Below are 14,330 nucleotides of genomic sequence, written 5' to 3'. Positions count from 1 at the left end.
GCGCTTATGACCCGCTATGCTGCTATCTGGCCGGCCCACTGCACAACGACAGCCATGATGGGCAACCACGGCTCCTGCGTCTCTGCCCCGTGTAGCAAATGGCTCCCTGCGGGGCCTCATTACCTCCCCTGGTCTCGAGCTCCCTCAACTCGTGCGCTGCCCTCTGTGGTCATCGCCAAACTGGATCCCATATTTTCGGTGAGTGCGCCAGCTCGCTCATCAAACTGGCCGTGCGTGGATACGACTTTCAACGAGGCAGAACCTTGTGGCCAGTGTATCTTTCTAATAGTCCCGGTGTTAACTCACATCCCTTAGTCTGCCTATGGCTGTTATTCACCACAAGCTGTGTTAAGGATACATCAGCTGCGGGCCGCCAAAAGCGCCTTCTGGGACCCTGTTTCCTCTCAGACCTGGTTTCGTGGTCATCGTTTCTATGGACCCATCTATCAGTACCCTCACCGGCCATAAGTCAGGGATCCAAAAACAGCAAAAGTTTCTCTTTTCATAGCCAGTCAAGTCACCCCCCTTTTAACCCATCTATCCACACGTCTGAGACACAAGAGATGTGACAAGGGCCTGAGGACCCTGAGATACGGGAAATTGCTGTTGGACAAGCCAACAGGGACCTCGTGAAATACCTGGAATTCTAAAGAAGCGAAACACGCCAAGGCCGAGTGAGGGTTCGTTGTCCCCAGACATTCCTCTTGTCAGTCCCAAGACCCTGGGTTCCATCTAGAAAAAAAAAGGTCCTTTACTCCACCTGCCATCAAGGTTCATGTATCTATTACTTCTATCTAATGTGCCGGCCCATCTGATAAACTTCCAGTGCTTCAAAGCTCAGCTGAAATGTCACCTGCATTCGCTAGTTGCCCTGAAACACCATCCTTCTCATCCTTCTGCAGAATTAACTGTTTTATGTTTCCATAGCACTTGATACACACTGCCATTTCTACAGTTCACGTTTATTATATAGTTTGTGTGCGTCTACATATGTGTGTGTGTGTGTATATATGTATGTGACTAGCCAAAGCAATGTATATAATGTAGATAACAATGAAAAACAATGAAAAAATACATGACCATTTTCCCAGAATATATGTTTTAACCAGAGAATGGGCCATCCCACTCTACTGGCTTATTTACAACACGAGAAACACAATTATTATTCAGAGTTGTGATGCTTTGTTTCCACAGAATTGTGGGATGCAAATAATGATTAATATTTTATTAAAAGAATCAAATAAGCAAACTTGCATTAAGGAGACTGATTCATATATTGTTTAAGCTGATTGCCTTTTAATTGAAGTGTTTAAAAGTTGAGTAAAAGTGCCATACACTACAATGTAAGTGTTTTAACATGTTTATAGAAAATTCATAAAATAAGTTTATTGTTTCTGGCCTTAAACTCTGGAAAACAAAGTTACATAATTTTATACTTTAAAATTTGAAATATGAATCCCACACACCGTCTCGTGTTAATGATCATAGCTATATGTTTGGTTTTCAAAACAGCAAAAAATGAAATATTTAGAAGCATTTTAATAAAAACTGTATTCTTATATTTGATCAAATTTTACTTTCTGATTTAATTCTATCTCTGTGTATTTTTGTCTGTCTCAGCCTCTTTCTCTCTTTTCCCAGAGACTGAACTTCATCAATTTGCCAACTTCAAGTATTTTAAGAGAACTGTGCAATTACAGAAAAAAGTGATTTAGTCTGTGGTTGTAATTTTATTTCATATTCTCATTATAAGGGAAAAGAAGCATGAAATCATCAGTGCAAATGAAGGGTAAAATGCAGGGCGAATCTGGGGTGGAAGTGGAATTTTCAAGTGATTTAGACTTTTCTTTTTTGGACAGGGTCTTGCTCTGTTGCCCAGGCTGGAGTGAGTGGCTCAGTCATGGCTCACTGCAGCCTCGACCTCCTGGCCTAAAGTGATTCCTCTGCCTCAGCCTTCCAATATTTAGATTTATAATAATTCATCCTTGTGTGAGAATATTGTGGCCTGTCTACAAATGTTAAGGATGACGTTTGGACCTGCCTCTCCTTCCAAAGCCTGGACTGAAGGCAAAATGGCTGCACACACAGAACCAAAAGGCATCAGGAGAATTCACTAATGACTAAGGCTCCCTCTTCACAAATACCCTGTCCAACTGGCACCTCTTCAATATACTTTTAGCAAACAAAATGATGAATATCCAACTTAACCAGGCTTATTTCCCTCTTGTTTTTGTTAAGTTTGTCTTCTAGGATATTCTCATGTGATTTTCCTTCCTCAGAAATGGAAGGAAGATTGGGAACTGAGCAGAACATGCTGAGGAGTGCATGCTTTTATTTACAATATGCAAGTAGAGAAGACGTTCTACAGAAAGCCTCACACACACAAATGCTTTATTCCTGATAACCCGAGAACCACGGCATTGGGAAGAATGTACCTGTGTCAGTCTCAATCAACTGAAACAGAATACAGCCCTAGAGCAAAAGATGTGACATTTAAAGAAACAGCTCAAAGTGAAAAGCAATGATTGGAGCACAATGTGTAGAAAAAACTACATATGAATCATGAAACAAACATTTTCAAAGACAAACTCACACCATTTAAGGTAATATGGAATACTAATGTCATTGAAAGCAAAATCAAATTATTACCATACCCAATTAAATTCGAACATAATTCAGAATAAAACTATAGATAGAATAGTATAAAGATACTAATCTCAGTAATAAACAGTTATTTGCACCAAAAAGGAAATGACAAAATAGTAGAGATATGATTAATAAACATACGGAAAGCAAGCTAAAATAATTAACTGCAGATGAAAATGGAAACACATTTGAAAAAAATCCTGTTACTACTGTCTTGAATTTAGAGTTTTCTGACATGGATGTATTTATATTGCTTTTGTAATCGTCATACACATAAAATTTCATACTCTATTATTGTGAGCATTTCTTTTCAGAATGTATAAAAATATTCACCGTTTATTGAAAATCTTCCCTACAGTTGAATAACATGAATATTTTCTTTTTTAAATAACTGCATTGAGCATACTTTTACATTTGTGAATATATTTATAATTATGCATTTGTAAGGTATTTTGTAAATACAATTGGTAAATCTAAAACAAGAGCACATCAATTTTCACCCATTATTGATCTGCAGAACAGGTTTTCAATGGATGCCCCATGAAAAAAATGATCTTGCATAATTAAATGACCATTCAATATTGCAATTGTTTAAAAACGATATGGTGGGACTGCTGAAATATGTATATGGTTCCACCACTCCAAACACCATGAAATAAAGGTTTACTTTTTAAGAAATAAAAAATAAAATGATTTCTTTTACATAACATGAATATTAATGAATTCATGCAAAACAAAAAGCATAGAGGACCACAACTTAAATGCTTTAATTTTCATACACACACGCCATTTTAAAAAATTATCATACAGGCCGGGCACAGTGGCTCATGCCTGTAATCCCAGCAATTTGGAAGGCCGAGGTGAGTGGATCACCTGAGGTCAGGAGTTCAAGACCAGCCTGGCCAACATTGCAAAACCCACCTCTATTAAAAATACAAAAATGAGCTGGCCATGGTGGTGTGTGCTACTCGGGAGGCTGAGACAGGAGAATCACTTGAATCCAGGAGTCAGAGGTTGCAGTGAGCCGAGATGGTGCCACTGCACTCCAGCCTGGGTAACAGACAAGAGCAAGAGTCCGTCTCAAAAAAAAGAGAGGAAATCAGTACATTGAAGAAATACCTGCACTCCCATGTTTGTTGCAGTGCCGTTCACAATAGCCAAGATTTGGAAGCTACCAAAGTGCCTATCAACCGATGAATGCACAAGGAAAATGTGGTACTTATACACGACAGAGTAGTGGGGTAGTATTCAGCCGTAAAGAATGAGATTCAGTCATTTGCAACAGCATAGATGGGACTGGAGATCCTTATGCTAAGTGAAATAAGCCAAGATCAGAAAGACAAACATCACATATTCTCCTTTATTTGTGGGCTCTAAACATCAAATCAACTGTACTCATGGACATAGAGAACAGAAGATGGCACTAGAGGCTGGGAAGGGTACTGGGGGATTGAGGGAAGGTGGGGATGGTTGTTGGGTACAAAAATATAGCAAGAATGAAGACCTACTATTTGATAGCATGAAAGGATGACTGTAGTAATAATTTAATTGTACATTTTAAAATAGCTTAAGGAATGTAATTGGATTGTTTATAATGCAAAGGATAAATGCTTTAGAAGATAAATACCCCATTCTCCATGATGGGCTTATTCCACACTGCATGCCTGTATCAAAACATACCATGTATTCCATAAATATATACACCTAACATGTACTCACAGAAATTTTGAAAAATAATTTGTGGATTAAAACCAAAATGATACTCTAAAAATTTTTTTTATGTAGCTGTGTTCAGAGGTGGCGACTTTAAGAGATGATTTGCTCTTAAGGCCTCTGCTCTCAAATGAATTAATTCATAGATTAATGGATTATCATGGAAGTGGGGCTAGATAATAAGAGAGATCTGGGCTAGCACATCAGACTACTCAGCTCCCTCATCATGTAATGTCCTGGTCCGCCTGATGCTCTGCAGGGAGTCCCCGCTGGCAGGAGGGTTCCCACTCGTCCACCTGATGCCTGCAGGGAGTCCCCGCCGGCAGGAGAGCCCTCGCTGCATGTGGACCCTTGCCCTTGGACTTCTCAGCCTCCATAATTGTAAGGAATAAATTTTCTTTATAGAAAATGAACTAAGAGAATGGGTTTTGTGAAGAAATAAAAGAGAAACACACAAACCCATTTTGTCTTCTTTGTTAATGAAATTTTACTACACATTATTCTATTTCTTGTTGCATAAAAGTGAATTTTAAAAATTCCTCATATTAAGAAGCATAAAGAGGTAGTGGAATATTTATTTACATATTGGTTTAATGTAAACCCTACTATTTAATTATTCTACACATGTGGGCATTTTGTGTGTGTTAATTAGAAACAGGGCTAGCCAGCCTTAATGGAACTATGGTCTATTTCAAACTAAAATCTATGTACTAATATATTTATTAAGTACTACTTAATGAAATTACTGAAGTTTTCTAGTCATAAACTGATGAAAATATAAGAGAGATGGGCAATAGAGAGGTATTTTCCCACCTCTCTCCAAAATGATTGGTTCATTTTGGACATAATCTGGCAATGGAAAGGAAGATGTAGTTCCCTGCTATGATTTTAGCAGAACTCTTTGAAAACACAAGCAACAAAATTGCCGCTGTAATTCAGTGATTGAGAAAAAATTATTTAAATATTCTGAAAATGTAATAACACATTAGGAATACATTTTATATACTGTTTTTACATATAAAAATTGATTAAAGCTGTAGAAAATGAAACTCAAACAATTGGAAAATGCATGGGTAAAGATTTGTCTAATGTATAAAGAAAGACAACAAACTACCATGTATTCATGAAGATAAAGATGTCAACAATTGAAACCGGGGACTGCTAGGTGGGGAAGCAGTCGGGGGAGATAAGGGTTAGAAAGCTACCTACTGGGTGCTGTGCTCGGTGCCTGCATGATGGGGTCATCCATAACTGAAACGTCAGCATCACACTCTACCCAGGTAACAAACCTGCACACCGACCCCCTGAATATAAAATGAAAGCTGAAAACACAAATACCCTGGAAAATAGGATTTGAAAGGAGAAAATATATATATATATATATACCCGTATATTTTTGGCAATAAAAAAGTAGATTATTATTTTACTTGGAAAATTTGAATCTATGACAAAACAAAAGATAAAGATGAGTAACATATAGCAATCACTTAGATATTAATATCAGAATAAGATAGACAATTACACATTTTACTAAAAAATTTGCAGAGAACGCAAATACAAAACAAAACAATGATAAATATGTAAACTATATCTACAATATCTACAATAAGGTCTCACTCTTACTGCTGAATTACAGAAGGAAAAAATGATCATCAGTACTGCTGTGAATAAAGTGAAAAGATGTCACCAGGTTCTGCCCTCTGTCATGATAGATTGTTGAGAAGAAGCAACCTGGATATATAAATTAGAAATGAACACTTTAAATAAACAATCACAAAGAGAATCGAGGCATTCTTTACATAGATGTCATCTCAGTGTTTTAGATGATCAAAATTTTAATAAGCCTACATTTAAAATAAGAGAACAATGTTATATAAATTCTGTTTCAAAGGCAAAATATTATGAAAATTTATATCCAAAAAGTAACATTTCTAAAAGTAAAGACGAGACTGTACACAATCTTATTTAGGCACATATAGAGCTATATATAGCATGATTCTACAGTATATATAGAATCTATAATATATTCCATATTCTATACTATATATAGTATATATACTTCTATAGCATATATAGAATATATAAAAGATACTATGTATAATATATATAGCATATAACCTTTTATATAATGTGTAGTATCTTTTATATATTATATAGTATCTTATATATAATATAGTATCTTTTTTATATTCTACTTATCCATATTACATGTTAAAAATATATAGAAAATAAATTTTTCTAGTGAATTTGATGATATCACAGACAACTATTTTTGCTTCATATATATGTTATAGTGCTCATAAAATGCATTTATAGAACAAAAAAGATATTCCACAAATATAATCAATGTAATCAAAACCACATGGCATTGATCTGNTACACAATCTTATTTAGGCACATATAGAGCTATATATAGCATGATTCTACAGTATATATAGAATCTATAATATATTCCATATTCTATACTATATATAGTATATATACTTCTATAGCATATATAGAATATATAAAAGATACTATGTATAATATATATAGCATATAACCTTTTATATAATGTGTAGTATCTTTTATATATTATATAGTATCTTATATATAATATAGTATCTTTTTTATATTCTACTTATCCATATTACATGTTAAAATATATAGAAAATAAATTTTCTAGTGAATTTGATGATATCACAGACAACTATTTTGCTTCATATATATGTTATAGTGCTCATAAAATGCATTTATAGAACAAAAAAGATATTCCACAAATATAATCAATGTAATCAAAACCACATGGCATTGATCTGAATTTATTATTTTCACATGAGGAAAAACTGAACCTATGTTTCAAAAACAAAAGCTGGATGGACATCTTGAATGTTCTTGTCCAAATGCCACAGTCTCAGGCCGTATTGCCTTCGGAGCCAAGGTAAGGTTAGTAGGTATACTAGAATGCTGTGGAAACAGATAATTGAAGAAGTGATACAGTTTAATGAGACAGAATGGGCATTCTGTAGTTAATTCAGGGTGACTTGCAGAGTAACAATGAGATCAGTTCATTGGCATGGTCACAGAAACATGAAAGTGAGTTCAGCTGACGTACCTGACCACATCCAGTGCACATGACCCTCGCTTTTTCCTAGCCATGCTGGATTTCTTGGAGCTGACACACTTCCTCCGCAGAAAACTCTCCTCTTTTAGTTTTCCCTGAGTGAAAGGATCCTCCTCTGGTTCCTGCATCCTTCACTGCTATCCTTAATTACAACACCTGGATCTCTTATGTATGAAACTGGTCATGTGAAATAGTAGAACCCATTTATTATTTTTGTCCTTGGTTTCTCTCTCTTCCACAGGCCTGTGAGCTCTAAGAGCAGGGATATCATCTCTTGTTCACAGTATGTCCCCACGTTATAGCACAATGCCTCGAGCACGGCACGCACAGAGCACATGCCTATGACACTGCTGTTGAGTAGAAGCAGTCTGCCATAGTGCTCCCCAAGTTTTCCATTCTTGGTCATTTTCAAAAATATAGCATTTAAAATCTACATCCCAGTTTTCTTTCACTTACCAGCATTTTTGTATCCAATGTCTCTCATGTTTTTGACTTCCTCTGAACTATTCTACAATTCTTGGAAGACAGAAAATTAATATTCCAGGGCAATGTTCCTAACATTCAATGTCCCTTATTGGTACTACTCATCGCAGGCTGCTACATCATCTTTTCTCCTTGTCATAAAGCAAGGCTTAAAAACAATCACAGATTTCATAGTATTGTCACTTGGATGAATTACTATTTTCCAACGATACTTCCTGATTGATAATTATTGATTATTGTGGGTTTTGCCGTTAAAAGCAATGGCAAAAATTGCAATTACCTTTTCACCAACCTAATACTTCTTCAGTCACTCAAAAAGACTGTGCTCAGGGTCTCACTGATTAGAGTGTATATCGGCAGCAGTCAGGTCTTGTTTATGCAATGATCTCAATTTCATGCATTCCTATTATCACCAAATGATACCAGATAATACCTTGCTACTTTAGAGGATAACAATATAGATAAACAAAAGATAAAGTTTGCACACAATGTTTTATTCGAAATACGTTACAGAGCTACTACATAATGACAAAAAGGACAACACGTCAGGAACATATAAATAAGGTATCTAATGTGATCGTGAGGCTGTCCACAGGGGATGTTGTGATAACAGATTTAATGTCTTTGAGAACATTCCATTCAACATGAGAATATACTTTTCAAAGACTCATGAATAATCAGCGTGATAGGCCATATCACAGACCGTTAAACAAACCTTAACAAATTTAAAAGATTTGAAATCATGTGGAATGTTTTCTCTGGCAACACTGGAATCAAACTGGAAGTGAATTATATGAAAACAACTGGAAAAATCTAACTATGGAAATTAATATATTTCTAAATAATCCACAGGACAAATAGGAAGTCTCAAAGGAAAACGTTGAAGAAAGAATTTATGAAGTTTTAATTCTATTTTTTAATTACACACATATTTTATTATAGTTGTATGTGCTATGAAATAATTTCAGGTTACATATAAAACCTTAATTCTAAATCCAGCTAAAGTATTATTGAAAAGTAAAGGTGGAGAACACAAGACATTTTCAGATTTCTTTTTTTAGACAAGAGTTTTTACCACTGTCTGAAGGAACTATTATATTTAATTTAAAGTATAAACACACAAAGGCCAAGAGTTTATAGCAAGAAACTTTTGGAGACTGAAAAAAAGGATAATTAGAATTGGACTTCTTAGATCTAAAAAAGCTGAATATTTATTTGGTCATAGAAGCTCAGAAGCTTGCAGGATTATACTGGAAGAATCCCTCCAAAAGCTCGAAGTTGAAGTAATCAAGTACCTCTAAACACTTCAAATAGGAAGCTTGTCTAAAATTTGTATAAAAAGCTGTTAGATTTCTGATCCTTGTACCTACTTCATGCAGGTGGGCAACTTCTCCTTCCCCAGTTGGTACAGCCCTCGAAATTCACTTAATGGAAATGTTGAATGCCGGGGGCTCTGGATCAAGAAAAATATGAATCATACAAGAGCGTAAGTGAAACTCTATAAAATTAGGAGAAGCTGGGTGAGCACTACATACAAACTCTGTACAATTTTGCGGCTTTTCTGAATAAAGTTCAACATAAGGATTAAAAAATTAGAATGATGTTTGTATTTTTGGTGGGGAGCATGTGCTGGTTGGGAGAAGTGGCAAGAGGGCTTCAGTGAAGGCAATGTTCTGTTGCTTGATGTTTAGCAACTGTTTCCTTTCTGATGACCACTAAATAATGTTTCTGTTTTGGTATTTGAATGTGCTATGTATTTTTTTATTTGTATAAATTTAAGGGGTATGAGTGCAATTTGTTGCATGCAAAGATTGCGTAGTGGTGAAGTCAGGGCTATATACTATATGCTGTATTATACTCTGTACTATATGTTATGTAATACTTATGTAATATGTATACTACATGCTGTATTATACTATGTGCTATTGCAGCTATATGCTATATTATACTATGTACTATTATAATATAGCTATATGTTATATACTATGTGCTTTATTATACTAAATCTAGAAAGGGATTAAAAACTATTTATAATGTGCTTGTCTTTCTTAGAAGCCCTGTTCCCTCTTTCATTAAGTGATGAGTTCGCTCCCTCAAATTCCTGTAAAATAGTCCTTGACCTCAAGAACCCTGAGTGGTCACTCAGGAACACTCACACCTGCTCTGGTGGGACGGGTCATTTGAGCCTTACCAGGTATAGCTGGTCCTGAGTCCAAATCCGTAAATTTCAGGTCTAGAAGCTGAAGAAAGCAAGCACATTTTCCGCATTCTGGGCCATTGGCTTCTCCGACATCAGGGTCACAAGATTGAGGGTGAAAGTACTTGCTTATCTAGGATTGTATTTAAGTAAAATATATTGATCCATGACAAATTATCTTAGAGTTTTAGATATTCATCTTATGAGAGAAAAACAATGATAGCTTAATAACAAATGTTTTATGCAATAAAACATTTACATTCATTTAAAATTATTAATATTTAATGATGTTTTAAATGTACTTTCAAGAACAGGAAAAAAACACATACTAAGCATTCAAATAAAATTTTATATAAAATAGTTGCAAATAGATAGGCCTAAGCAAAGAATTCTTTCTCCTGTTACAGCACTTTGAGTAACTTTTTTCCTTGTTTTATAAAATTAAAGCAGGACAGTTTTTACGAAACACATTTAAAGCAATAAACATCTATTACCTTGATAACTACAAATGCATATTTAGATAACAATGAAAAATAATTTTACACATTATTTGGCAGCATACCAAAGAATCACATGTGCAGAATTTTCTGTGTTTTACTGTATTTTCCCAATTGTTTCCAGAGAGATTGTAGCAGCTACTCACTGGCACAATCCTAGCACTCTACTGCCTTGAACTGCTGGCTTTAAGCAATCCTCCTGCCTCAGCCTCCCTAGTAGCTGGGACGATAGGCACATGCCACCTCCCCCTGCAGGACTGTCTTTAAATTTAATGATCCCACTTCTGCTTATATACCTAAAGAAACTAAAATCAGAAGGCTAAAGAGAAGTGTTCCTCCCATGTTCATTGCAGCATTATTAACAATAGCCAAGAGATGGAATCAACCTTAGTGTGTATCAGTGTATGAATGGAAAGAAAATGTGAGATAAATGTGTGTGTATATATATTATATGTAATATATGTATTATATATATACTGTGCACTAGTATCAATACCTAGGAAAGGAGCTCTGTGCATTGCTTACCAGTCCCAGGAGAGGACCCTACAGGTCTCCCCGATTTGTGCTAAGGTTCTGTGTCTGGCTTGGAGGCTTTGCCCAAACCCAGCTGCCAGAGTGTGAGTCTAGTGAGACAAAACACTCATGAAACAAATCAGGCAAAGCAGCTCCATTCCTCACAGACAGGCAGCAAGAATCAGCAGAAGCCCAGACTCCAGGGCAAAGCAGTCATCCAAGGCTCAGGAAAGCTGCCCAGGTAGACGGAGTCTCATCTGCACATTCCCCTGCTGTGCAAAATGAGACAGGGGCTTCAATGCGGGAGGAGGACAGGTTGGGGTAGGAGCTTTATGCCAAATAGGTTAGCTAGACATACACATGTAACAGGTCCTGACACATGTATATTGAACATGTAACCCACGTTCACTTTGGAGTAGAGACTTCACATTTAAATATGTTGCAGTTAGGTCCCGTAGGTCAAAAGGTCTTTTCATGACAGGAAGGCAGGCAAGTGCACAGCCTCTGTAAACCAGCCAGAACCAGTCCATGCTCAGTGGTCTTTTTATCAGAAGAGAGTTACCGAGATCAGTCTCTTCTCCAGTGAAAGCTGTAGTTATGGCTGGTGGAACAAGGAGTCGGTGTGGCGTGGTAAGCTACAATTGTTTTCAAATGGCTTCTCTCCAGGACAGTACTAGTTTAGCTGTTAGAGAAAAAGGGAAACCCAGTGGCAGACAGGTGCATGACTTAACCCTTGCCTGGCATGGCCTTAGGTCTTGTTTATAACTTGGTATTTTGTTGCCATAGAGTCGACGAGATGGAGCGCAGTGGTGCATGCCTGTAATCCCAGCACTTTGGGAGGCCAAGGTAGGTGGATCACTTGAGGCCAGAAGTTTGAGACCAGCCTGGCCAACACGGTGGAAAACCCATCTCTACTAAAAGTACAAAAGTCAGCCTGATGTCATGGCACGTGCCTGTAGTCCCAGCTACTCTAGAGGGTGAGGTACGAGAACTGCTTAAACCTGGGAGGTGGAGATTGCAGTGAGCCAAGATTGCACCACTGCACTCCAGCCTGGACAACAGAGCAAGACGTCATCTCAAATGATTTGGTGTCAAAAAAAAAAAACTATGAATCTTATATTATCTCTATATTGGCATTAAAGCCAGCCATTGTTGTGTGTAAACTGCAAAAGGGAAGTGTGTCTGACCTCCTGTCAGTCACATCTAGGAACTCAGTTTTTTTTTTTCTGGGGTCCCCTTGACCAAGCAGGGTGGTCTGTTCAGTTGGCAGAGGGCCTAGGATTTTATTTTTAGCTTACATTGCCCACAAGAAATGAAAAGTTACGTTCATATGAAAACCTATACCTGAATGTTTGTACTAACCATGTTTATAATGACCGAAAATTGGAAACAACTGGTGAATGAAAGAAGTGATAATCCGTAAAATGGAAAACTCTTCAGCAATAAAAAGGAACGCTTTATATATAAATCAACCTCAATGAGTCTTAAACACACTTTGCTAAGAAAGACCACCAGACTCAAAATGCTACTACATATTGTGACTCAATTTAGCTCCCGTTTTGTGAAAGGTAGACTGCAGGGAGAGGCAACAGGTAAGTGTCTGCCAGAGGCTGGAGTGAAGGGAGAGCTGGAGTAGAAGAGAATTGGGGGATTAAATCTTGTTCTGAACCCACGTAGAGATCATTGTTTTGTGACTCCATGCATGTGTCACAACTCAAATGTACACAAAAAGCATAAATTTCATTATATAAACATTTTTAATTCCTACTGCAGGAAGAAGGACAGCAGAGGAGATTCCAGCTTCAGTTCCCCCCCAAAAGAACAATTGCACAAGTATCCACAAATGAAAATAACTCTGGAAAAGCTCAGGAGTCCATGTAAGAGGCTACATCAATACAGTGGAGGAAAATAACAGAAAAACTGCACAAGAAACGGCAGCACAATTTCATTTCGCATCTACCCATCCTCCAGGCCAGGACTCCTTAGTGCAGAGGAAACCCCCAAATCGCAAGTTTCCCTTGCAAGGAAAAGGAGAGTAGGAGGAACCACCATTCCCCAGGTCTGGCCTCCTGGGCACTGCCCAAAACTTCAGTTTTACCCCCTCCACCCCCCGCCCCAAATTACGAAGGAGACCAGAAAAGCCGAAACAGCTGGAAACACCTGGGAAGAAGAGGGATGGGGGCTCATCACACTGCAGGAGCCCCCTCAGTCCCCGCTGGTTTTCTCTGCACAGGACTCCCACAGCCCTCTCCACTGGGAACTTTAACAGCCTTTCCAGGCACTGCATCCCTCAGCGTTCACGGCTGAGCATTCCTCTGGGTTTAGCCATTGCAGACATGAGCTGCTTCATCTCCAGCAGATTTTGTCACCAAGGAAGGCAATCGCCAGCATAACCCAGTGGAATTCCTATAAATCTCCCCACTGAGGGCCTCACAGGTTTTTCCTGCAGTCTCCAGGGGCTTGAGCCATGCCCCCCCAAACAGTCCCTCCTTAGAGCCACCTCAGCTGCAGCTGCCACCAGCACCCCAGCCCAGGGACCAGTGCTATGAATGTGCCCACAAATGACCCGGGCCCTTTCTGCCAGCCCCTGTCCTCACTGCTGAGCTCTCACCCTTGGCTACCCGCTGGTCCTGACCCTCACTGCTGAGTGCTCTCCCTTGGCTACCCACTGTAGCCTAGCTCATGTGGGCTTCCAGACCCAGTCCCCTCAGCTGCATATACACAGCAGCTGGCTCCAGCTTCCAGCACCCACTGCCATGCTTGCTCCTGCAGCCATGAATGCATGCTGCAACTCCAGGCCAAGCAGCTGTGAGCATGCATACAGCCACCTGAGTTCCATAGCTGGCCCCGCCAGCATGTGTGTTGCCTACAGCCTCTGCAGCTGCACACATGCCTGCTGTCAGTTTCATCGCAGAAACATTTGCACACCCAAATATGACCCCTATGTGCCTGTCCCTAGCACCATGCTTGCCCCTGCAGCTGGCCCCCACAGCCACATACATACATGCTGCCAGCTTTGGCACCATAGCTGTATACACACACACTACAGCCCTGTTGCAGTCCCTCATCTGGCACCAGCAGCCTCACACGTGTTACTGTCCCTGATTTTTATATCCCTGTGCTTGCACAAACCAACTCCACCCCCATGAATATATTTTATTCTGCTGCAGCTCTTGCC

The 14,330-nt window shown here is 38.4% G+C and overlaps 1 long non-coding RNA gene across 3 annotated transcripts in view; it reads right to left on the bottom strand.

Moving 5' to 3' along the window:
- Positions 1-643: 643 nt before the first annotated feature.
- LOC108522254 (uncharacterized) overlaps positions 644-14,330 on the bottom strand; it is a 32,123-nt gene continuing 18,436 nt past the window's right edge. For all 3 annotated transcript variants that reach the window (XR_001883416.1, XR_001883417.1, XR_001883415.1), the window contains exons 4-6: positions 10,137-10,275; positions 9,316-9,398; positions 644-732 (exon numbers count right to left, since the gene is read on the bottom strand). This is a non-coding gene — a long non-coding RNA (uncharacterized LOC108522254). The remainder of the gene's footprint in view (positions 733-9,315; positions 9,399-10,136; positions 10,276-14,330) is intronic.

Source organism: Rhinopithecus bieti, unplaced genomic scaffold (assembly GCF_001698545.2).
Source record: "Rhinopithecus bieti isolate Rb0 unplaced genomic scaffold, ASM169854v2 scaffold_65181, whole genome shotgun sequence".
Taxonomy (NCBI): domain Eukaryota; kingdom Metazoa; phylum Chordata; class Mammalia; order Primates; family Cercopithecidae; genus Rhinopithecus; species Rhinopithecus bieti.
The sequence above is the reverse complement of the archived record's forward strand: the minus strand, read 5'-3'. Positions and strand labels throughout refer to the sequence as shown.